This window comes from Taudactylus pleione, unplaced genomic scaffold, assembly GCF_031769625.1.
Source record: "Taudactylus pleione unplaced genomic scaffold, aTauple2 ptg000198l, whole genome shotgun sequence".
NCBI lineage: Eukaryota > Metazoa > Chordata > Amphibia > Anura > Myobatrachidae > Taudactylus > Taudactylus pleione.
In genome coordinates this window covers 8,316,595-8,342,443 of record NW_028284600.1, presented here as the reverse complement: position 1 = coordinate 8,342,443, position 25,849 = coordinate 8,316,595, and the positions used below count along the sequence as shown (strand labels likewise).

At 47.5% G+C, this 25,849-nt stretch overlaps 1 long non-coding RNA gene across 1 annotated transcript in view; it reads left to right on the top strand.

Annotated features, from left to right (window-relative positions):
• The first annotated feature begins 11,545 nt into the window (after positions 1-11,545).
• Positions 11,546-25,849, top strand: part of LOC148518836 (uncharacterized) — a 58,603-nt gene continuing 44,299 nt past the window's right edge. Inside the window, exon 1 of the long non-coding RNA XR_015878967.1 lies at positions 11,546-11,687. This is a non-coding gene — a long non-coding RNA (uncharacterized LOC148518836). The remainder of the gene's footprint in view (positions 11,688-25,849) is intronic.

The following is a 25,849-nucleotide window of genomic DNA, read 5'->3' as shown; positions in this document are numbered from 1 at the left end:
CGCACGACGGAGCTCCCTCCGTCGTGCGCATGCTCAGTGCATAACATCGACCCACTTGCGAGCGGACAGCCGCTCGCGAGTGGGTCTGAATCAGGCCCAATGTTGACACACGTTACAGTGAATGCTAGGAAATACCCTTTTGCTTGACATAGCCAAACGTTCCCTTTTTGTGGCATAATACGTGTGATGTCTAGATGGGAGACAAGTTTATAGGCTCAAAAATATGGGCAAAATGAGAAACCTATTGGATTAATGCCCATAGCACCTTCACCTTTGACATGAATGAAGGATTCGATATTCGATATTTCCATTTGTAAGAATTTTTTTTTTATGGAAAACTTTTGTACTAAATAAGAAAACAAATGAAAAATAAAAAAAATATTTATTTTTGCACTTTATATGTAAAAAGTATGCACATAATAATAATAATAATAATTATTATTATTATTATGTACGTTAATGTATGTTATCTATTCATATTGTTTCCCTTTTAAGATTGTTTCCCTTTTGCTGCAGTACTCTGGGCCTGATTCAGACCCGGCCGCAAAAGCTGAGTGCTCGCAACCGGGTCGATGGGTGGCCCAGAGCGCATGCGCACGACGGAGCCGGCTCCGTCACGCGCACGGGCGAGACCCGGATAGCGACGGGCAATCCGTCGCTCCGGGTCTCGCACCAAAGGGGGCGTGCTGTCGATGTTGAGTGACAGCACGCCCCCTTTGGTGGGCGAGTCGGGGGGGCTGCCCAGACGGATGCGTTCCCATGGTAACGCCTACCGTTTGGTGGCGGCCCCACTGACATCACAAGTGATGTCAGTGGGAGAGCTGTCGGCTCTGTTTGAGCTGAAAGCTCTCTGGGGCTTGCGACCACGAGACCCTACCGCAAGGGTCTCGTCGCAAGCCCGATGGTCGCGATGGTCTTCATTTGTGATTAACAGTGTTTTTTATCTATGTACTGTAGGAATATTTATGTATTAAATTTGTCTCACTAAAAATGGCATTGCTCAGAGAATACAGGGGCTTCTAGAAAATGGAGACTGTGAATAGGGCTTTATATATTATATTTAGGGGTGTGCACCGGCCACTTTTCGTGTTTTGTGTTTTGGTTTTGGATCTGGATCTTTCTTTGTGTTTTGGATCTGGATTGGCTTTGCCAAAACCACCCTTCCGTGTTTTGGGTTCTGGGTTTTGTGTTTTGGATCTGTATTTTTTTTTTAAAAAGCATAAAAACAGCTAAAATCACAGAATTTGTTGGTTTCTCTGCTCCTATGCTATTATTAACCTCAATAACCTTAATTTCCACTCATTTCCAGTCTATTCTGAACACCTCACACCTCACAATAGTGTTTTCATGTCCAAAAGGTTGCACCGAGGTAGCTGGATGACTATGCTAAGCGACACGAGTGGGCGGCACAAACACGTGACCCATCTAGGAGTGACACTGCAGTGGCAGACAGGATGGCAGTTAGAAAAACTAGGCCCCAAACTGTACATAATGCAAAGAAAAAAAAGAAGTGCAAGATGGAATTGTCCTTGGGCCCTCCCACCCACCCTTATGTTGTATAAACAGGACATGCACACTTTAACAAATCAATCATTTCAGCGCCAGGGTCTGCCACACAACTGTGGCTGAAATGATTGGTTCGTTTGGGCCCCCACAAAACAAGCTGGCAATTAATGTGTCCCTGCACAAACTGGCTCTACGGAGGCAAGATGTCATCCTCATCCTCCTCATCCACCGATTCCTCACCCTCTTCAGTGTGTACATCCTCATCCTCACAAAGTATTAACTCGTCCCCACTTGAATCCACCACCACAGGTCCCTCTGTACCTTCTGGAGGCTGGTCTCCCTGGAAGAGCTGATAATTCATTTTGATGAACATCATCTTCTCCACATTCTGTGGAAGCAACCTCCTACGCCTTTCGCTGACAAGGTTCCCGGCTGCACTAAACACTCTTTCGGAGTACACACTGGAGGGGGGGCAACTCAGGTAAAATAGAGCCAGCTTGTACAGGGGCCTCCAAATTGCCTCTTTTTCCTGCCAGTACAGGTATGGACTGTCTGACATGCCTACTTGGATGCTGTCACCGATGTAATCCTCCACCATTCTGTCAATGGTGACAGTATCATATGCAGTGACAGTAGACATGTCAGAAATTGTTGCCAGGTCCTTCAGTCCGGACCAGATGTCCAAACTTGGTCCTGCCTGCCCTGCATCACCGCCAGCGGGTTGCTTAGGATACCTAAGTTTTTTCCTGGCAGCCCCAGTTGCGGGAGAAAATGAAGAAGGAGCCGTTGACGTGTCACGTTCCGCTTCAGCTGACAGTGTGTTCACCAGCAGGTCTTTGCACCTCTGCAGGCTTGTGTCGGCCGGAAAGAGAGACACCACATAGGCTTTAAACCTAGGATCAAGCACGGTGGCCAAAATGTAGTGGTCTGATTTCAACAGATTGACCACCCTGGAATCCTGGCAAAGCGAATGAAGGGCTTCATCCACAAGTCCCACATGCCGAGCGGAATCGCTCCGTCTTAGCTCCTCCTTCACTTTCTCCAGCTGCTTCTGCAAAAGCCTGATGAGGGGAATGACCTGACTCAAGCTGGCTGTGTCTGAACTGACTTCACGTGTGGCAAGTTCGAAGGGCTGGAGAACCTTGCACAACACGGAAATCATTCTCCACTGCGCTTGAGTCAGGTGCATACCCCCTCCTTTGCCTATGTCATAGGTGGATGTATAGGCTTGTATGGCCTTTTGCTGCTCCTCCATCCTCTGAAGCATATAGAGGGTTGAGTTCCACCGCGTCACAACCTCTTGCTTCAGGTGATGGCGGGGCAGGTTCAAGAGTGTTTGCTGGCGCTCCAGTCTTCGGCACGCAGTCGCTGAATGGCGAAAGTGGCCAGAAATTTTTCGGGCCACCCAAAGCGTCTCCTGCACGCCCCTGTCGCTTTTCAGAAAATTCTGAACCACCAAGTTTATTGTGTGAGCAAAACATGGGACGTGCTGGAATTTGCCCAGATGTAATGCCCGCACAATATTGGTGGCGTTGTCAGATATCACAAATCCCCAGGAGAGTCTAAGTGGGGTAAGCCACTGGGCGATGATTTCCCTCAGTTTCTCTAAGAGGTTGTCGGCGGTGTGCCTCTTACTGAAACCGGTGATACACAGCGTAGCCTGCCTTGTAACGAGCTGGCGTTTCTGAGATGCTGCTACTGGTGACGCTGCTGCTGTTGCTGCGTAAGGTGATACATCTACCCAGTGGGCTGTCACAGTCATATAGTCCTTAGTCTGCCCTGTTCCACTTGTCCACATGTCCGTGGTTAAGTGGACATTGTGTACAACGGCATTTTTCAGGACACTGAGTACACTTTTTCTGACGTTTCTGTACAGTCTCGGTATCGCCTGCCTAGTGAAGTGGAATCTAGACGGGATTTGGAACCGGGGACACACTACCTCCATCAATTGTCTAAATCCCACTGCACTAATGGCGGATACCGGACGCACGTCTAACACCAACATAGCAGTCAAGGCCTCAGTTATACGTTTTGCTTCAGGATGACTGCTGTCGTACTTCATCCTCCTCGCTAAGGACTGTTGGAGGGTCAATTGTTTAGTAAAAGTAGTGGTGTTCCTACTTCCTCTCTGGGATGATGAACGACTCCCAGCAGCAGCAACAGCAGCAGCGGCAGCAGTAGGCGTAGCAATGCAGGATCCTCCAGAGGAATCCCGGATAGGAGAGTCAGTCATGCCAGTGACATGGCCTGCAGGACTACTTCCGATCCTGACTAAGGAGGAAATTGACGAGGAGGGAGTTGACGGTGTGGTTTGCAGGCGCTTGGATACAACAGGACAACGGGATTTAGGTGTCCCTGGACTGCTTACGGTCTTAGCCAAAGTTTCTGAACTTGACAGTAACTTTTTATGAACGCGCTGCAGGTGCCGTATAAGGGAGGATGTTCCTAGGTGGTTGACGTCCCTACCCCTACTTATTTCACCTTTATATATGGTACATATGGCAAGACAGTTGTTGTCCGGATTTGGATAGAAATATTGCCAGACCAAAGAGGTGGAATGTTTGGTCTTCTGCCCAGGCATGACCGTGATGGGCTTTTTCATCCCACGGACAACAACTGTCTCCCCCGGAGCCTGATTTAAACAAACCACATCACCATCAGAATCCTCCTCGCCAACTTCCTCCTCAGCGCCAGCTACACCAGTATCCTCATCCTGTTGTACTTCAACAGTGACATCTTCAATTTGCATATCAGCAAGTGGACTGTGGGTGCTCCTTTCAGCACTTGCAGGGGGCGTGCAAATGGTGGAAAGAGCCACCTCTTCCCGTCCAGTGCTGGGAAGGTCAGGCATCGCAACCACCACCACACTTGGACTCTCCTTGGGGATTTGTGATATCTTCTTAGAAAGCACAGTTCTTCGCTGTGCTTTTGCCAGCTTAACTCTTTTGATTTTTTTAGTGGGAGGAGGGCTTCCATCGTCATGTGAAGCTGAACCACTAGTCATGAACATACTAGGGATCGACCTTAGCCGTTCCTTGCCACTCCGTGTCGTAAATGGCATATTGGCAAGTTTACGTTTCTCTTCAGCTGATTTAAATGTCTTTTTCAAGGTCATTTTCCTGAACTTTGCCATTTGGGATTGTATGTGCCCTCTACTATGACATTGGGCATCGGCCTTGGCAGACGACGTTGATGGCATGTTATCGTCTATGTCATGACTAGTGGCAGCAGCTTCAGCACTAGGAGGAAGTGGTTCTTGATCATTCTCTATTTTATTTTTATCGGAGAAAGTTTGGTCCTCCATTTATGTTATATCGATTTGATATATACGTGCGGCTAAACACAGAAAATAATTTTTTTTTTGGTTTGGACTGGAGTGTACTTTGTGGGTTACAGCACCCTTTAACGGTCAAGCCAGCCGGCCCTTTACTTATGACACAGGCGCACGCTTGGCACTACTTTGTTGATGCACGTGCGGCTACTGCGCACACAATTCACAAACACAGAAAATAATTTTTTTTTGGTTTGGACTGGAGTGTACTTTCGGGGGTTACAGCACCCTTTAACGGTCAAGCCAGCCGGCCCTTTACTTATGACACAGGCGCACGCTTGGCACTACTTTGTTGATGCACGTGCGGCTACTGCGCACACAATTCACAAACACAGAAAATAATTTTTTTTTTGGTTTGGACTGGAGTGTACTTTGGGGGTTACAGCACCCTTTAACGGTCAAGCCAGCCGGCCCTTTACTTATGACACAGGCGCACGCTTGGCACTACTTTGTTGATGCACGTGCGGCTACTGCGCACACAATTCACAAACACAGAAAATAATATTTTTTTTGGTTTGGACTGGAGTGTACTTTGGGGGTTACAGCACCCTTTAACGGTCAAGCCAGCCGGCCCTTTACTTATGACACAGGCGCACGCTTGGCACTACTTTGTTGATGCACGTGCGGCTACTGCGCACACAATTCACAAACACAGAAAATAATTTTTTTTTTGGTTTGGACTGGAGTGTACTTTGGGGGTTACAGCACCCTTTAACGGTCAAGCCAGCCGGCCCTTTACTTATGACACAGGCGCACGCTTGGCACTACTTTGTTGATGCACGTGCGGCTACTGCGCACACAATTCACAAACACAGAAAATAATATTTTTTTTGGTTTGGACTGGAGTGTACTTTGGGGGTTACAGCACCCTTTAATGGTCAAGCCAGCCGGTCCTTTACTTATGACACAGGCGCACGCTTGGCACTACTTTGTTGATGCACGTGCGGCTACTGCGCACACAATTCACAAACACAGAAAATAATTTTTTTTTTGGTTTGGACTGGAGTGTACTTTGGGGGTTACAGCACCCTTTAATGGTCAAGCCAGCCGGCCCTTTACTTATGACACAGGCGCACGCTTGGCACTACTTTGTTGATGCACGTGCGGCTACTGCGCACACAATTCACAAACACAGAAAATAATTTTTTTTTGGTTTGGACTGGAGTGTACTTTCGGGGGTTACAGCACCCTTTAACGGTCAAGCCAGCCGGCCCTTTACTTATGACACAGGCGCACGCTTGGCACTACTTTGTTGATGCACGTGCGGCTACTGCGCACACAATTCACAAACACAGAAAATAATATTTTTTTTGGTTTGGACTGGAGTGTACTTTGGGGGTTACAGCACCCTTTAACGGTCAAGCCAGCCGGCCCTTTACTTATGACACAGGCGCACGCTTGGCACTACTTTGTTGATGCACGTGCGGCTACTGCGCACACAATTCACAAACACAGAAAATAATATTTTTTTTGGTTTGGACTGGAGTGTACTTTGGGGGTTACAGCACCCTTTAACGGTCAAGCCAGCCGGCCCTTTACTTATGACACAGGCGCACGCTTGGCACTACTTTGTTGATGCACGTGCGGCTACTGCGCACACAATTCACAAACACAGAAAATAATTTTTTTTTTGGTTTGGACTTGAGTGTACTTTGGGGGTTACAGCACCCTTTAACGGTCAAGCCAGCCGGCCCTTTACTTATGACACAGGCGCACGCTTGGCACTACTTTGTTGATGCACGTGCGGCTACTGCGCACACAATTCACAAACACAGAAAATAATTTTTTTTTTGGTTTGGACTGGAGTGTACTTTCGGGGGTTACAGCACCCTTAACGGTCAAGCCAGCCGGCCCTTTACTTATGACACAGGCGCACGCTTGGCACTACTTTGTTGATGCACGTGCGGCTACTGCGCACACAATTCACAAACACAGAAAATAATTTTTTTTTTGGTTTGGACTGGAGTGTACTTTCGGGGGTTACAGCACCCTTAACGGTCAAGCCAGCCGGCCCTTTACTTATGACACAGGCGCACGCTTGGCACTACTTTGTTGATGCACGTGCAGCTACTGCGCACACAATTCACAAACACAGAAAATAATTTTTTTTTTGGTTTGGACTTGAGTGTACTTTGGGGGTTACAGCACCCTTTAACGGTCAAGCCAGCCGGCCCTTTACTTATGACACAGGCGCACGCTTGGCACTACTTTGTTGATGCACGTGCGGCTACTGCGCACACAATTCACAAACACAGAAAATAATTTTTTTTTGGTTTGGACTGGAGTGTACTTTCGGGGGTTACAGCACCCTTTAACGGTCAAGCCAGCCGGCCCTTTACTTATGACACAGGCGCACGCTTGGCACTACTTTGTTGATGCACGTGCGGCTACTGCGCACACAATTCACAAACACAGAAAATAATTTTTTTTTTGGTTTGGACTGGAGTGTACTTTGGGGGTTACAGCACCCTTTAACGGTCAAGCCAGCCGGCCCTTTACTTATGACACAGGCGCACGCTTGGCACTACTTTGTTGATGCACGTGCGGCTACTGCGCACACAATTCACAAACACAGAAAATAATTTTTTTTTTGGTTTGGACTGGAGTGTACTTTGGGGGTTACAGCACCCTTTAACGGTCAAGCCAGCCGGCCCTTAACTTATGACACAGGCGCACGCTTGGCACTACTTTGTTGATGCACGTGCGGCTACTGCGCACACAATTCACAAACACAGAAAATAATTTTTTTTTTGTTTGGACTGGAGTGTACTTTCGGGGGTTACAGCACCCTTTAACGGTCAAGCCAGCCGGCCCTTTACTTATGACACAGGCGCACGCTTGGCACTACTTTGTTGATGCACGTGCGGCTACTGCGCACACAATTCACAAACACAGAAAATATATTATTTTTTTAGCACTTGGGGGGAGCACCCCTGATGGACAGAGCACCCCCTGGACAACACTACAGCACTCCTTTAGGACTGGGCCACTGCACAGGACTTTGGAGTGGACACAGCCCCTATGGAGAACTGACTGCACAACACAGTCCAGCCAGCCCCTATGGACTTTGAAGTAGTGGACACAGCCCCTATTAACAACAGCAGCACAGCACAACACAGCCAGCCCCTATGGACTTTGAAGTAGTGGACAACAGCAGCACTACACTACACTACACTACACAGCCCTAACTCCCACCCTCCCTCTTCACTGTCCACAGCCGAGTGAGAAAATGGCGCCGACGCGGGTACCTTATATAGGATCCAAAACCCGCGAGACCCGGAAGGCGGGATGATGACGTTTTGCCTCGATTTCAGATCCGAGTCAGGCGGGAAAAGTCGAGCCTGACTCGGATCGGACTCGGATCGGGGGGGCTCGGGGGGGTTCGGATTTCAGAAATCCGAACCCGCTCACCCCTAATTATATTATATTTTATGTTTTTATAATAAGGATTGCTTATGATCTATTACATAGAACAATGTGCTAACATGATTATAAGAAATTGTGTAGTGAAAATGGCAGCAGTTAATTGCTAATTAGTTATGGTATTGAACAAACAGGCTATACAAGGAGAATATTGCAGGCTTCCCGACTTTGTGGCTGCCCCGGGAGGGAGGGAGCTGCCAGATCGGCATGCCAGGGGGCGTGGCTATCGTGAGGAGGTAGGGCCGGCCAGACGATGTGTATTTGTGGGCGGAGCGGGGGGCGGGGCCACACGATCACGTAATTTTGGCCCCCAATATTTGCCCCCAAAATTACGCAAATCACGTCACCAGCCCTCTTGCTGCGGGGGTTGCTAAGGTAAATGCGGGGGGGATAGGAGGGGTGGGCGGCAGCCAGGAGGATTGCCTGCCTTCCCGGGAGGTCGAGAGCGGCACACAATTTTCGAGTGGCTTGTCAGATGCGAGTCTGAGGCTTGGATAGTCCGAGAACAAGGCTTGGCTGGAAAGAGAAGATCCCAGAAAGAGTGTACACAAGCTGAGGATTGGAGAGATTGTGTATGGGATGGACCTCAGATACTGGGCCTGATTCAGCAAGGATCGCTGATGCGATCGCGGCAGCAAGCGTGTACTCAGTTCTGCTGCAAAATTATGCAAATGACTGCGATCGCAATGCTGCCGCAGCACAATCTAAAGACGCCCACATCCCTTTACTCACATCTGTAATACCTTGCACATCGGTACCATGGAGTACCATCGGATCCTCACTCACAATTAAGGCAGGTTACCTTACCCAGAAATTGCTAAAATTCCTTTACGCAGCTAGAGCTCATGCTGCGTATGCCGACGCTGTGGCTAATTTAAGCACACCCCTGTATCGGCATTGAAACGCACTAGCACGCCTGCGTTTCGCCGACCACTTCCCTGTCACCACCCCCAAACGGTACTTCCTGTCAATCACTCTACGATGGGTCGGCATAGTCACTGTGATTGCAGTGGCTGGTTCGCGCACGTGCACTGCATTGCATACGCATGCGCAGAAGGTAACAATCAACTGAGTGCGTGCGTTTTTGCACTTGCGATCCTTGCTGAATCAGGCCCTAAGTTCCCACAAATGTGTTTGCAGGTTTCCTTACTTTTACCTTCCTGTCCTGTCACCCCAAACCAGCTTGATGCGGTTTAAGTCTGGAGACTGTGCTGGTCATCTCATTGTCACCCCTGAGGGTTGGAGTTGGTTGGAACAGATGTGTGAGGCTGAAGTGGAACCTAGGAAGGCGTGATTGAATCTGGGTGGCTTGCGCCAGGACTTCCTCATGTAATGGGGGAAGATAGGAGGCAGTGAAACTGCTGGAGGTGATGAGCCCGAAGGTGAGGACAGTAGGGAACAACTTCATTAGGCTGGAAATTGAATTGGAACTGTAGTGGAATCGGATAGGAACCGATGTAGTGGAATCGATGATATGGATTTGATGAAGCAGGATCGAATTGGAACCGATGTTGGAGACAGTCAGATTGGAAAAGATGTTTGGAGACAATCAGGTTGGAACTGATGTTTGGAGACAGTCAAGTTGGGTCTGATGTTACTGAATTGAAGAACCGGATTGGATTGAGACTGATGTTGATAAATTGAAGAACTGGACCAGTTTAAGTTGATGAATTAAAGTACTGGATCGCTTTGAGACCGATGATGATGAATCGAAGTACTGGATCGGTTTGAGACCGATGTTTGGAGATACTGGCTGAGACAGATTTTTGGAGATATTGACTGTGACCGATGATTGGAGATATTGACTGTGACCGATGATGGGAGATATTGGCTGGGCCCAAAGGAGGTAAATGTGAATAAACCTCTGTGGAAAAACCAGACTGGAGTACTAGATGGAATTGGAGACTTGATAACCAGACTTGGAACTGAAATTTACTCAACCTTTAACAAAATGCTGAATGCAGTAAGTAAAAAATAATGTGGAGCTGTCAGTGTATGTGATGCACTGCCACCTATCAGCTGTAGCTGGTACTGCAGCGGATCCCCACATTGAAGTTGTCAGAATAGACACCTGTCCACTGTAGCTGGTATTACGCGGATCATCATCACAAGTAGTTGGGAGTTTTGATAGTGCACTACCACCTATCATCTGTAGCTGGTACTGCAGCGCATCCTCATATATTGCTGTTGTCTGAGTAGACACCTGTTCTCTGTAGCTGGTATTGCAGTGGATACACACAAGTAGGATATATCATGTTGTCATGTTGATGTTCTATTATGACTTACATTGAAAAGCTTGTCTGCAGAGTTTGTGTGTTTCTAAATAGGGACTAATAACTTCCTTTATGTGCATGTATACATCATTCATCCCTTCCTGTGTACAGCTATAAAAATGAAAGGCACCATGGGTGGATCAAAACCTTTCCACAGCGCCATAGAGCAAGGACACAAAATGGTAAGCATACTCTTATTACATATGTAGTTATAGTTATAGTGTATACCAGGGGAAACCTATGGCACTCTATTTTCTGTGGAACTACATATCCCAGCATGTCCTTCCACAATTTTGCTGTTAGGGAATGCTAAAACTGTTGCAGGGTATGCTGGGATGTGTAGTTCCACAGCAGCTGGAGTGCCACAGGTTGCCTACCCCTGGTGCGTACCATCTGGCTGTAAATTGGTGGGTACCATTGGTGGTTGACCCCATTTGCTGGGAATCTTCGATGGTTTGATCCACTGATGTTCAGCCATACTTGCCGACTATCTTTTTCTCCTCCCGGGGGAAGTTCGGGCAGAAGAAGCAGCTGGGAGGCAATGGGGGGCGGGATATGAGGGTTCGCGTCAATAAGTCCTGCCACCTGGTGGTAAATTGCAGTGATTTGGGCAGATTTAAATAGGAGGCGGAAATTCTCCCTATTCTGCCCACTTCACTAGGAAGTGGGCAGGAATGCGGGAGAAATGCCTACTCTACCAGGGTTGTGGGCAGGGCCGGATTAACAATGGGGCGGGTGGAGCTACAGCTCCAGGCCCTCCCATCAAAATAGGCCCATGGGATCTGCTGTCACTCAGACAGGAATTTTTTTTCTTCCTGTTACAGCCTGCCTGCTGCTGTCTGACTGAGGGGCCCCCGCTCCCCCATCCTCCACGGCCACCCGCGGTTCAAACACCTAACATATATTTGGTAGCTGCAGCGCAGTGGAAGGTTTCACTAGCACTAGCCCTCCCTGCGCTGCATAGTCTTAAGGGCTGGTACGGCGGCTCCTCCTCCAAGTGGCGTGACGTCACTTCACTCATTCTAAACTCAGCAGCAGCAATGGCTTCCTCATCACCTCTGCTGTACAAGATACATCTGCCTCCCCGGTGCGTTGTCGGTAACTGCGGATGATCTCTCTGCAGCCGGAGGAGGATTTCATCCTCCAACTATAAGGTAATGCCTCGCGCTAACTGGGGCTAGCACTGCAGTGAGACAGTAGTGACACACGCAGCACCCAGGCTGCACTGACTCTGCCACACAAAGCCTCATCTCCACAGCGTCAAAGAAAGCCAGATTTCCCGCTACTGGCAGTCCCCTTACCCCCTCTGCTTTCCCCCTTCCCCATGCTTACCTGTACCTGTATGCTCATCTTCCCTCACCCTCCACCCTTTGTTACCTGTTGCTGCCTAATGTATCAGACCCCTTTACAGGTGCAATTGTATTGAAATAATAAATGTTATTAAAGTTACTCACTTCCCCTATCAGGGGTTTTTAATATTATGTCTGATTGGTGTGTGTGTGTGTGTGTGTGTGTGTGTGTGTGTGTGTGTGTGTGTGTGTGTGTGTGTGTGTGTGTGTGTGTGTCTGTATCTGTGTGTATGTGTATATATATATATATATATCTCATATGTCAGGTAACCTCAGTGTGCCCCTGCTCCTCTCCATCCCCAACGCACTCTAGTACTATAGCCATGACAGCGCTGTGCTGCCCCATACATCATCACAGAGGGACGTATGTGACAGCATGCTGTTCTTCCTGTCTTTCACGCATGATCTAGTGGGCGGCACAGTGGGCATGATGGCGCAATCACATCATTGTGGCCCCACCCTTGCTACACAATGCGTCAGATATCTATCTGCGATGTGAAGCAGGGGACAGGGCAACGATGACGGAATTCAGTACAAATCCATACAATACAATACATTGGCCATCTGGACCGCCCACTGAACTTGGGAAGACCTCAGGCGTCACTGGGAGACCCCTTAGAAAAGGGTCCTATGTGGCCCTGAATATAGATAGATATAGTCATATTTTATTATTTGTGGCACTTAGGAACTTTTTTTTTAGTTCTCATTAAAGTGTCTAGATCTAATTTCTTCTGGTGAAACACACCGGCACACAATAGGCCTTTCATACATTTCAGCTCCAGGCCCAGATGAACCTTTATCTGGCACTGGTTGTGGGGGGTTACCCGAAAAATCGTGAGCCTCCCGCGACTTCCGGGAGAGTAAGCATGTATGTGTTCAGCCTTGCTTTAATACTTACTGGGCAATGGGCCAATCGGCAATCAGAGAGTGGGAGGGGCAGAACCAAGGACTGATTCAGCAGTGAACTGCTGAACCCAGATTCCCGATTATCGGATCATTGTGTGCAGAATGGGTCCTGCTAAAATGCACGCAAGCCCTTGAATGCCTCTGCCTGATTGACAGGCAGAAGCATTTAAGAGGCGGTGCGGGGGTGGCCGGCATTCCCGGAAATGGGGCGTGTCCGCCCCATTTTCCAGGAGTGGCCAGCCCAGGGACGGCGTGGGCTTGCAAGCCGGCCAGCCTGAGTAAGCTGTGGCTTACTCAGCTGGCCGGCCGCCCGATGCCATCCACCATCGTGACCATCGACCACAAATGGTCGCAGTGCTGGGATCGCAAATGAGCAGGGGGTTTTATACACCTCCTGCTGCATTTGCATTATTGCCAGAATTGCAATTACAAAGCTACCTGCATGCAGTACACACTACAGTATATGCCTGCGTGCAGCTTTGCCATTGCAATCCTTGCTGAATCAGGCCCTTAGGCTCCAGGTCCTGGCACATAGGGAAAAAGAAACCATTCTTGCTCAGTGCCATCGATGGCAGAAAACCATTGGAAATCCACTATCAAAGGCAAAACCATCTGTTATCGGTTGTTAAAAATTGATGGTTGATAACCATTGATGGTCAATGGCCATCATTATCTGGCTGAGTTAGTGGACCTAAAGGGAGGAAAGAAATAAGAGGAGGGAGGGCGCTGCTCGTGAGAGTTTATATTTTAAATGGCATTCAGTACGAAGTACTGCCAGCCGCATGGAGGGAGGAAATCCTGATCGTCTGTAAGATAAGTTTGAACTAACATAATTCTACCCCCTAACCCTCCTTTAGGGTGCCTAACCCTAACCTTCCCCCCTGTGCCTAACCCTAATTCCCCCTCTAAGTGCCTAAACCTAACCCCCCCTTTCCCCGCTGCCTAAACCTAAGTCCCCCGGGGGGTGCCTAACCCTAACCTTCCCTCGGGGGTGCCTAACCCTAACCCTCCCTCCCCCTAGCTTAACCCTCCCGGGGGGGTGCCTAACCCTAAGTTTCCCCCGGGAACCCTAAACCTAACCCTCCCCCCCCCCGTGGCTGTCCGCGCTCGGCGCCTGGCATCCCTTCGATCGCGATGCTGGGCGCCGGTGTCCCGGCGTAGGTTAGTTAACCCACACTGGGATTCTGTAGTCTAGATGCCGGCGGTCGGCATAGTGACCGCCGGCATCTTAGACGTATCCCTTTAAATGATCCTGATGTCTGACCTGAGAGGCGGATGCCATCATATTTATATGCAAACTTCTGACAGATCTTGAGTGCCAATTTGGATTGGTTTAAGTTGGTTAACATTTAAAACAAAAGCAGTATCACATAAACCTCTAATAGCACATGTGATTGATGACTGCACCTAAAGGCAAATTACGATCATTGACCATCTGTAGTTCCTCCATATCCAATGGACATCCATATCTAGATAGGAAATAAAGGTAATTTTGACCTCACACAGCCCACTATGTGTCATTGCATTGGTGTTGGATCACCAGCAATGTTTCTGCGCAGGAGCCGCAGTGTGTATGTGCAGGTCTGTTTCTGCAACGTCAGTCACAGTACCCCGAAGCTACAGCATGATATACATGCTGCTGGCATCAGGCCTGGTGACAGGGGGGACTAAGGGTACACCCGTACCGGGCCCCGAGGTCCAGAGAGGCCCCAACAGGCACAAAGCGGGGCCATGGATGACAGACTCAGTGCTCCAGCTGGCGTGCCATGGCTGCCGGTACCCATATCCGCCGCCCAGCTCCCTTGTAGCCTTGCCCGGGCAACGCTGGGCTTGGCCTGCTGGTGGCTCAGATGCGACCCGGCCGGACATGACCTTTCAGTAAGCAATGAGGCGGCGTGATGTCACAGGTCATGCCGCCGCACATCGTCCCCTCTGTCAGGCACACAGTGGACTGTGGTGGTGAGGGGCTGGGTGCGGAGGAAGGGGCAGGGGGCAGAGGAAGGGGGTAGGGGCTGAGGAAGGTGAAGGGATTTTGGGCTGAGGAAGATGAAGGAGGTTGGGGGCTGAGGAAAGTGAAAAGGGCTGAGGACTGGGGAAGGTGATGGGACTAAGGCTCTCATTCAGAGACGGTCGGAGGATGCAAGCGGTCACTCAGAAACTGGGCGGCCGCTTGCATCCTGACCGGCCGCCTCTGTTTCAGTCGTTAGGCTGTGGGTTAACACCCACAGCTCTAACAACCGCTAGGGTGATGGTCGCGATGGTCATTGACCATCGCGACCATCGGGGCTTACGACGAGACCCTAGGGTAGGGTCTCACTTGTCGTAAGCCCCGGAGAGCTTCTGGCTCTGTCAGAGCTGGAAGCTCTCCACTGACATCACTAGTGATGTCAGTGGGGCCTCCCCCAAACGGCAGGCGTTCCCATGGGAACGCCTCCATTTGGGCTGCCACCCCCCCGGCCCGCCTTCCAAATGGGGCGAGCTGTCAATCAACATCGACAGCTCGCCCCCTTTGGAAAGAGACCCGCTATGACCAGCGCTGTCGGTCGTAGCGGGTCTCACGCATGCGCACGAAGGAGCCGGCTCCCTAGTGCGCATGTGCACTAGACAAACATCGAGGCGGCCGTGCGGTCGTAGACCGTACGGCCGCCTCTGAATAAAGCCCTAAGGGCTGAGGAAGGTGAAGGGGGTTTTGGACTAAGGAAGGTCATGGTGGTCTGAGGATGGTGATGAGGGTCTGAGGCTAAGGAAGGTGATGGTGGTCTGAGGATGGTGATGAGGGTCTGAGGTTGAGGAATGTGATAAGGGACTTTTGGGCTGAGAATGGTGATGAGAGACTGAATTTCAGGAAGGTGATGAGGGGCTGAGGACTGAGGATGACTGGCTACAGACACCATCCCTCTTACCTTTGAGGCATCCACAGCACTGTCATCAAGAAGACCTTCATCAAGGCATCCACAGCACTGTCATCAAGAAGAGACAGCAGACAAGAAATACAGCCTGCATCGTCAGTGACAGAGTGACAATGTGGTAAGTCATAGTGTATTTGTACTTTATTTAAAGGCTGGCATATCTTTCAGTTAACATTATCATGCTTCACATATCACACCTGCAGGAGAGGTATGGGTGGGTGCAGGGTCGGAGCTGGTGGTGAGAAGGTGAGGCCCCCAGAGACAACAGTGTACCGGGCCCCCGAGATTTATATTGCCGTCCCTGGCTGGCATTTAGGGGCAGTGACAGGGAGCGTTCTGGAAAATGGGGTGGGTGTGTCAGCATCGTTGATGATAAAATTTAGACATCCCTCTTTGTTAAACCGACTGACCGTAATATGTTGCTTTCACCTCAGAGCTTTCATCCAACGGCAGTGCATAAGGGTTTGCCATTCTCTCAACTTCTGCGTATTTGCAGAATTTGTAATAACGATGCTGATATGCATGAGAAAATGTCAAGTATGATCAACAAATTTGTTGATAGAGGGTATAATTCTAATTCACTGGTAAGGATTAAAGAGAAAGTTTTCTCTATCCCACATTCACATACTCTTATGCCGAAAAAAACAAAAAATCTTGCCAATAAAATCATTTGGCCTAACCAATTTAGTACGGCCAGTTTTAAAGCTCGTAGAGCTATTAAGCAATACTGGCCGATAGTAGATAGATAGAAAGTAGTGATAAAGATCTACAGATTTTACATGTTAAGCGAATAATGTCGTGTTATTCACGTGGAAAAAGTATCCGTGATATGATTGTTCACACAAATGTGTCAGCTTTGGGTAAACCTGTTCTAAAAAATATGCTGGGACCCCTTAAGAATGGCTGTTTTAAATGTGCTGGCTGTGTCACCTACGTGTACAAGCTCACCGGTGACACCATTAAACATCCATATTCTGCCAAGCCTTTCAAGATTCGCCACCATGTTAGCTGCACGAGCAGATTCGTGGTGTACGTGCTGATCTCCCTGTGCGGCAAGTATTATGTCGGTAAGACGGATCGCCAGTTCAAGGAGAGAATGGCTATGCACCGATCATCGATCCGTGCTGCCATTCTCTCCGGAACTGGTGATCAACCAGTGGCCAAAAATTTTACCCATGTTGGTCATTCATTGACTGCCATGCGAAACATGATTATTGATCATGTGCCGCCGTCAATGAGAGGTGGTAATAGATCGAGGACTCTCCTGCAAAGGGAGGCCGTGGATCTTCTTGCTTGATAGTTTGACCCCAAGGGGGTTGAATGAAACTAATAGTTTTCAGTGTGTTCTGTAAGTGTCACTATAGTTCCGGCAATGTATTAGTTCCATGCTCGTTCAATTGGTGTTTATCTGATCTTGCGCTATAGTATCTAATTAATATACGTTATTATTGTGCTTTTTTATGTAGTGTATGACACAATGGTTGCTGTGAGCTACAGCATCGTTGTTGTCTATACTTATGGTATTATGACTATGTGTTTATAGCCGTTGTCTTGGTGATGGGCGCACTTTCTGGTGATGTCATCACTACGTGCTTCTCCTGCGTGTTTCAAGCCGGAAGCAGACAGGAAGCACATGGAACTGTTGGTGATGGGGAGCACTTATTTAAGGTGTGTTTTTTGTATGATATTGTGTCCTGATGAAAATGCTTCATGCATTGAAACCTCGACTAGACTGAACCTTTGGTGTCTATTGTCTTTTATTACAAATTCCCTGAGTTTGCTGTATATATATATATATATATATATATATATATAAATAGTTGAAAAAAAAACAATGATTGCTGACTGCCTATTGATAAAACTAGCTTGGCCAGTTTTTTACTTAGAGGACTGTCACTGTGGGTGGTACTGCCCATCAAAGACAGTGGGATCTATTTACCAAGCAGTGAAAAGCATGGAGAAGTGAACTAGTGGAGACGTTGCCCATAGCAACCAATCAGCTTTAAAATAGTATTTATCAAGTACAGTCTCTAAAATAATAGGTAGAAGCTGATTGGCTGCTATGGGCAACTTCTCCACTGTCCCACTTCTCCACGCTTTTCACTGCTGGATAAATAGACCCCAGTGTCACAAACCTGTCCTACTCCTGACTGTCACTAACTGTCACTAACTACTAGCTAAGCTAACTAGCCTACCCTCTTTCCCCTCCCGCGGTTCTGTGACAAATGACGCTGAATCAATGCAGGAGGGACGCATATCGGATCCAAAATATGCAAGATCTGACGGCGGGAAGATGCCGTTGCTCCTCATTTCTAATCCGAAAATGGCACTGCGATCCGAGTAGCCACTCCTGATTGGCTGTCAGCCCAGGAGCTGTGATTGGCTCGTGGCTGACACCATATTCAAAATGCTGCAGCCACCACAGCTCTCCTGTATCTTCATGTTGATGACTGTCACTGCTGGAAGGCTGCCCATCCGCGACTCTAACAAGGTCGCAGCCGGCGCTAATTCCCTCCCCTCAGCCCGGCATTCTCTTTCAGTGTTTCCTGCCCGCTTACCCTCCTTGGTCCAGCCTTGGTAACTCCTTGGTCCAGCCCTCCCTGCCCTGCATCCTCCAGGTTCAGTCTTTCCTGTCCTGTGACCCTCCAGTTGCAGCCCTCCCATATCGAGACATCACTGGTCCCCCATATGTTGTCCCCACCACCCACCTTTCCCCTGTGCCCCTACAACCAACCTTACCCCTTCACAAACCACATTTCTCTTCCCACCACCCCCTTTCCTGTTCCAATTCTCCCTTCCTCATACCTTACCATCCTCAGCCCCTGCAGCTGAAGGTGATGGAGTCCTGCTGGCAGATGAACAGAAGGAACGTGGACAAACCTGAGCATGGCAGGTAAGCATAATCTTCTGATTTTATTTTTTTTCCCTCTAACGCTGCTACTGCTGGCGAAAACCCTGACATCAGTAAAATTTGCCAGTTTTAACTCGCCGTTGATTACGGAGCAATTCATCATTGCTCTGGCGTGGTGACCGCTGATCCGAAAATCAACTGTCCCGCGAGCGGCTCCACTGCTCCTTTTCAGAGCAGTGAATCTTTTCGGAGAAGTGACGGGAGTCACATGCGCAACCTACAGGTCACACATGCGCACAGGAACCCCAACGTCCGGTGGAAAAAGCCGGACACGTATGGCATCGCTAACGATGTCCCCAGATTGATCTGCATGTACAGATGACTGGGGATATCGTTAACGACCAGCCGGAGCGTGCATCTTTTGTCAGGAAGTGCATACACACTGGACGATTTGAACGATATATCGTTCACTTCAAAGTTATCGTTGTTGTTCAAATCGTTCATAAATATAGTCCAGTGTGTATGCGGCTTAACTCCTATAGGAATTATAATGCTGCTGTATATCTTTATATCAAAAAGTTTTTGTTTAAAAACAATATATTCTATTTACCCTTCACTCAACCATGAAACTGGATGACAAACTGGGTTACTACTTAATAGTTAGGGGTATATTTACTAAAGTGAGAGTTTTTAGAATTGGAGATGTTGCCCATAGCAGCTACTCAGATTATAGCTATTACCTTCTAGAAGATGTTAGTTAAACCTTCTACAAAATAATAATATAATAACAATATTCCATACTTAACCAAGAAGGACTAGTGAATAAGCTGTCCTAGGTGAGATGCATTCATCAAAAGGTATCTTTAAAATTTCTTCCTTAGTCCTAATTTAAGGATGTTACATACAGGTATCAGGGGGGATACCTGTATGTAACATCCTTAAATTAGGACTAAGGAAGAAATTTTAAAGATACCTTTTGATGAATGCATCTCACCTAGGACAGGTGAGTTATTCACGAGTCCTTCTTGGTTATACCTACTACAGATTGGATGTACACATAGACTGTGGTTTTGTTTCTCTTTCTTTTTAATGAGAGGAAGATTCCATCTGGAACCCAGAGATAAGGACAGCGCCCGTTGGACCATTCATTCTTGTCTTGTTTATATGTGCTAAGGTGTAGTGCGCCTAAGAGTGGACTAGGGCTGCAGTCCGGGAGCGCAGGCTGTTGTGGTGAAATCTTTTTTGGTACCAATATTCCGTACTTGCCTACCCACCCGATTTGGTCGGGAGCCTCCCGAAAATCAGGTGCTGCTCCCGACCTCCTGGGAAGGCAGGCAATCCTCCCAGCTCAGCCCCCTGCTTCACAATGCCTGTAATATCGGCATTGTGTAGCAGGGGCGGGGCCAAAATGTCGCGATTGCGTGGCCCCGCCCCCCGCTCAGTCCACAAACGTGCATCACCTAGCCAGCCCCGACTCCTCGTGATGGCCACGCCCCCCTGTAATGCCAATCTGGCTGCCCCCTCCCGGAAGGGGCAGCCAGAAAATGTCGCGATTGCGTGGCCCCGCCCCCCGCTCAGTCCACAAACGTGCATCACCTAGCCAGCCCCGACTCCTCGTGATGGCCACGCCCCCCTGTAATGCCAATCTGGCTGCCCCCTCCCGGAAGGGGCAGCCAGAAAGTCGGCAAGCTTGCCCCTATAGTCTCTTTATTACTGCATTTTTTTTCCCCGCTGTATTTTTGTTTATTTTCAGGCATTTCTAGACATTTTTAACCACCTCACAGCTCACAATATAGATTTCACTATTTTTCACCAATACAGGCCAAAGGCTGCAGCGAGCTGGCTGGCTAAAGTTAGCAACAGAGCAGCGGCACAAACGCATGGCAGTTTAAAAAAATATAGGACATCTATGAAACATTGCCCCACAGCAGTGGCAGGCAGGATGGCAGTCTAATAAACTATAATAATGTCAGTCGGCAATGCCCCAAATTGTGCCAAAAGTAAAGGAAAGAGGTGCAAGATGGAATTGTCCCTCTCACCCACTCTTATGTGGGACTCGCTGCAAATGGCGTAACAGGGCAGAGGTGCCTAGATGGTTAACGTCCCTTCCTCTGCTAACTTTGGCTTTACAAATGGAACAGATGCCTTCACAACTGTTGTCAGAATTTAGATTAAAATAATTCCACACCCAAGACGTTGCTTTTCTGGCTTTCTTTTTATCATTAGCAAGAACTGCTGCCACTGGTGGCTGATGTAGGTAAACCACCCTCTTATCATCAATATCCACATTAGCGTCAGATAGGACACAAATTTCCACCTCATCCTCCTTCTGCACTTCCTTCACACTATCATCCTCATTTTTTATTATTTCACCATCTAATATTAGCACAGCCGTCATGGCATCAGTGATCCGCTGTGAAACTGGGTGACAGCTGTTATATTTACTTCCTCTATCAAAGGACTGTTTAATAGACAATTGTTTTTTAAATTACTTCCGATCATGAATGAGAATGTTGATGATGATGCAGGTGTTGGTGTTGGAGATCGAAGGCGCTTGGATCCCACAGAGAGGGAGCAGGTAGGTGACACTGGACTTATTACGTTTTGAGTTTTGGAACTTGGCGACATACACTTTGATATTTGATGAATGCGCTCCAAGTGACGTAACAAGGAAGAGGTTCCTAAGTGGTTTAGGTCCCTCCCTCAACTCACTCTTGCTTTGCAATGGTTACATATGGCTTGACAACTGTTGTCCGGATTGGGGTGGAAATAATTCCACACGTGAGAAGTGGATTTTTTTGTCTTTTGCCCCGGCATGACAACAATGGCCTTTGGCTTTTTCAATCCATGGGCAACAGCTGTATGCCTTACTTACACAAAGGACATCCTCGGCATCAACATCCTCATCACCAATCTCTTCATCATCCTTAGCACCTTCAACTATCAAAATATCCTCCTCCTCCATGTGCAATACCACAGAAGCATCCTCACTGACTAAGTCTGCAAGATGTTGATTGCCCTTCCCCACATTTACAGAGGGCACACAAATGTTGGAACTTGGAGGATCCTCCAGTACACTAGTATTTAGGTCTGGCTCACACATGGCAACCACGGACACACTTGCAATCTCCTCGGGGATTTGTGATTTCGATTTCTCAGGGCACACAGTTGTTTTTTCCGAAGGGCTATCAGAATCAGGACCAGCAGTTTTCCTAAAGAAAGGCCAAAGCCCTATCCTTTCCTTGCCACTTCATGTAGTGAATGGCATATTGCCAATTTTTTGTTTATCTAAAGGCAAATTTCCTTTAAATTTTTTTTCCCTAACTTCAGTAAAAGTAGCTTAAGCCCTGACTTAATGGGCCTTCATAGAGAATGAGGAACTTGACGGCCTTGCACTATTGGCGACAGCTACAACATGTGGCTCTTGGCCTTGCTCTCCTGTCATGTGACAGCCCTCCATATTTTCTGCGGTCTTGAAGCAGTGTCACAAGCACCAATAGTGTAGCCAAAGTGCAGTTACAAAATTCACACACGTGCAGTCCTGCGCACACAGAAAACAAATTGACAAAAAAATACACTATGTTTTTTTTTTTTTTGCCGGTCCACAATTTGGGCCTAGAGCACAGATTGATGACGACTGGAGTCGGGCAGCACTAGGTTGCTTTGCCGACTTGCCAGATCTTGTGTGGCTAAGCCTAACACACACAGACACACAGACAATTATTTAAAAAAAAAGACAATATTTTTTTATTTTTTTTCCAGCTCCAGAACTTGGGCCCAGAGCACAGATTGATGATGACTGGAGTCGGGCAGCACTAGCTTGCGTTGCCGACTTGCTAAATGAATGTTATTGAGGTTAATAATAGCGTAGGAACAAAACAAAACCCAAATTCTGTGATTTTAGCTGTTTTTATGCTTTTTTCCCAAAAAAATACAGATCCAAAACACAAAACACAAAACCCGGAAGGGTGGTTTTGGCAAAACCAATCCATATCCAAAATGCGAACAAAGATCCAGGGCCTGATTCAGACCCGCTCGCAAGTGCAATACCTGTAGCGAGTAAAAAATCACTCGTTCCGGGGCTCACTACTAAACGGGGCGGCTGTCGATGTTGATCGACAGCTTGCCCCGTTTTGTAGGCGGGGAAGGGGGTGGCTAGCCAAACGGGGGCGTTCCCGAAGGAACGCCTGCCATTTGAGGGCGGCCCTACTGACATCACTCGTGATGTCAGTAGTGAGCTTCCTGCTCTATTAGAGCAGGAAGTTCACTGGGGCTTGCGGCCCTACCACAAGGGTCTCGTCGCAAGCCTGATGGTCGCGATGGTCGTGACTATCACCTGGCTGCTCGCAAAAGCTGTGAGTGGTCACCCACAGCTTAGCGAGCAGCCAGGAGGCAATTTTTTTTTAAAAACGGCCACCCTGATTCAGAGCGAGCGCTCGCTTTTTGCGAACGGCACTGAATCAGGGCCCCAGATCCAAAACCAAAACACAAAAAGTGTCCAGTGCACACCCCTAGTTTCAATGCACATTGCAGCACTACATAGTGAAGTATTGTCTTTATTTACCATGCTTAGTCTCCTTAGTAATGGTGGCGGAGGTTGTGCTATGTGCATGTGCAGTTAACAATGGTGCAGTGGCATGCGGTGAGGTCAATGGCCGGGGAGGGACTGGCTGATTAACACCCCCCCCCTGAAAGTTTATGGAGTTTGCTGAATATCAGGTAGTCCTATTCGGTCCCCTGGTGATAAATGGCCCAGTAACTTAAACATGCGGAAACGCTAGTTTCATCCGCATGGCTAACAGGACATTTTTAGTTTTGATGAATAGGCCCCATAAACACATACAGTATACTCATAGTGCAATACTGTCTGACGTCATACTTGTCTACTCTCCCGGGCCTGTCGGGAGCCTCCCAAAAATCGGGTTCCGCTCCTGGTACCCCGCAAGAGTAGGCAAGTCCCCAGCATTGTCCACTGACCCCCCTCACCCCACCACGCCCACACACGTGAAAGTGGGTGGTTTGGGGGGGTGATAATGCGATTCGTGCTGAATCACGTCATCGTAGCCCCATCCCCTGTTTTGTAGTGCGGTAATATCGGCATTGGTAAAGCGGGGCGCGATAACGGAATCGCGTGGACATGCCATCGCTCTGCCCACTTCAGCCTGCCCCACCCTACTTGCTGCACCGACCTGGCAGTATAGTTTGGGTATATGAAAAGACATAAACACACAGGGGGATATGTATCAAGCCTTGGAGAGAGATAAAGTACCGACCAATCAGATCCTGTCATTTTTCAAACACAGCCTGTAACGTAACAGTTAGGGGCTGATTGGTTAGTATCTCTCTCCACGTTATCACTCTTCAAGGTTGGATACATCTCCCCCATAATCTCATGTGCGATACTGTATGATATAAATAGCTTAAACCAATGTAGTTGTCATCGTTAGGGCTCCATTTATCAACGTACCTAAATACCAGCGGCATATTTCTTTTAGTATCGCAGTGATAATAATGAATATGCCGTTGGTATTCAACATTATTTAAGAAAGAAAAAGAATCCTCTGGACTCTTATAGGTCCCGTATATAGCAAAAGTAATAATCACAAGGTACATAATAAAACTGAAATAGTTTAAAAAAGGGCACCATAAATATAAATAGATATATATGGTAAATATAAATAGTATATAGCTCTAGTCAATTAAAAAATGGACATACTCACTAACAACACTCAACATAAAACAAATACAACTGTATGTGGGGCAGCAGACACGCTAGGTATGCGTTTTACTCTGCTAATAGATCATGTCTTCCAATAAGGGATAATCCAAATAAAGGAGGTCGTAAAATTGTATGTCCTCCTATGTAGTCTCAATCTCAGGTAATAGTTCCAAGTAAGTACAAACATGTGCTTACCGCACTGAGTGAAGGTCCTCCAAGTAGTAACTTCTGAGGGAGGTAGGTCGGTTGAAATAGTTTGTCAGCAAACTATAAAAAAAACATATGTTTTTCACTTAATAGGGTCATACCCTTTAATGTATATTTATTTATTGTTATTCTATATATTTTTCCAATGGACTTTCCATATTATATCTGTATATATTAACCTTCAGGTTAGAATAAGGATTTACCCATTGCTCTATACAAAGCTTTGTCTTAATATTACCTATCCGCAATAATTTTCTTGATATAGGTTTTTTCTTTTATAACCTCTGTTTTTTATAACCTCCGCGTTATATAAATGTTAGATAACGCCTTTAATATTCCCAGATAGAAACTAGATACGCAGACAATGTGTTGAATCAGTTTATTATTAGTTACAACGAGACTGCTTTTCAGCCCTGCATTTGATTGGCCACATGTGTAAATAAAAGAGGCCAGCCCCCAGTGATGTCACAGGGCCTACTGACGAAGCCATAGGTGAAACGCGCGTCTGCTTGACAGCAGGGAGCCTCCGGAGTGCACGAGGGGACTCCCGCTTTCTGGACTCACCGCCGCAATACACACACAGGTATCTGTCCTGTCTCACTTCTAGGGACATCCGGTGCTGCACCACTTCATATATTGTTCCCACTGCGCTGTCTCTGATAACAGTGGGGTGAGGTGCGCTCATTGCAGACACCGGCGCTGTCTCTCCTTTACCTCTCACAGTTGTAGATGCTGACACCATACTTCACAGCAACTTAGAATAATTATTATTTCTTCAGACCTAATTGGAATTGGACACATACACTGTCTTTATTTATTGCTTTCTATAACTTTATTGGAGATTTCTCTATTTTCTCTGGCAATCAAGCCTGGGTGCATAAATGAGTTAATTAGAGCCCATTCTCTATCACACATTGTTTCATACCCTCATGGTATATGTGGAGAGTTCGCTCATATCCCATTCAATACCTTGGTACATGGGATACAGAAGCTACTCATCCCCTTACCTTAAGTGAGTGGTATCTTTACTTCTGTTTTCATTGCCATATATGATGGACACAATATTAACCATTTATGTGTTTTGTTGACTATTTTTTGCTTCACATTGCACTGTGCTCTAAAGGGTCATTATCACTCAGACCCAAATGTGGATGTTCTGTGCATTAACCTCATATGGTGTGCATAATTGCACACACTAATACCTGGCTATTATTATTTTATATAATTGTGTCTCATCTGAGTATTTGATATCCTTTTCCTTAACTACGACTGCATTTGTGTTTTTCTATACCATGGGACCTATTTGATGGACTCCCATACAATGCACATATATACGTGTATATGATTTACTCACACTTTTTGTTCTTATTCACAG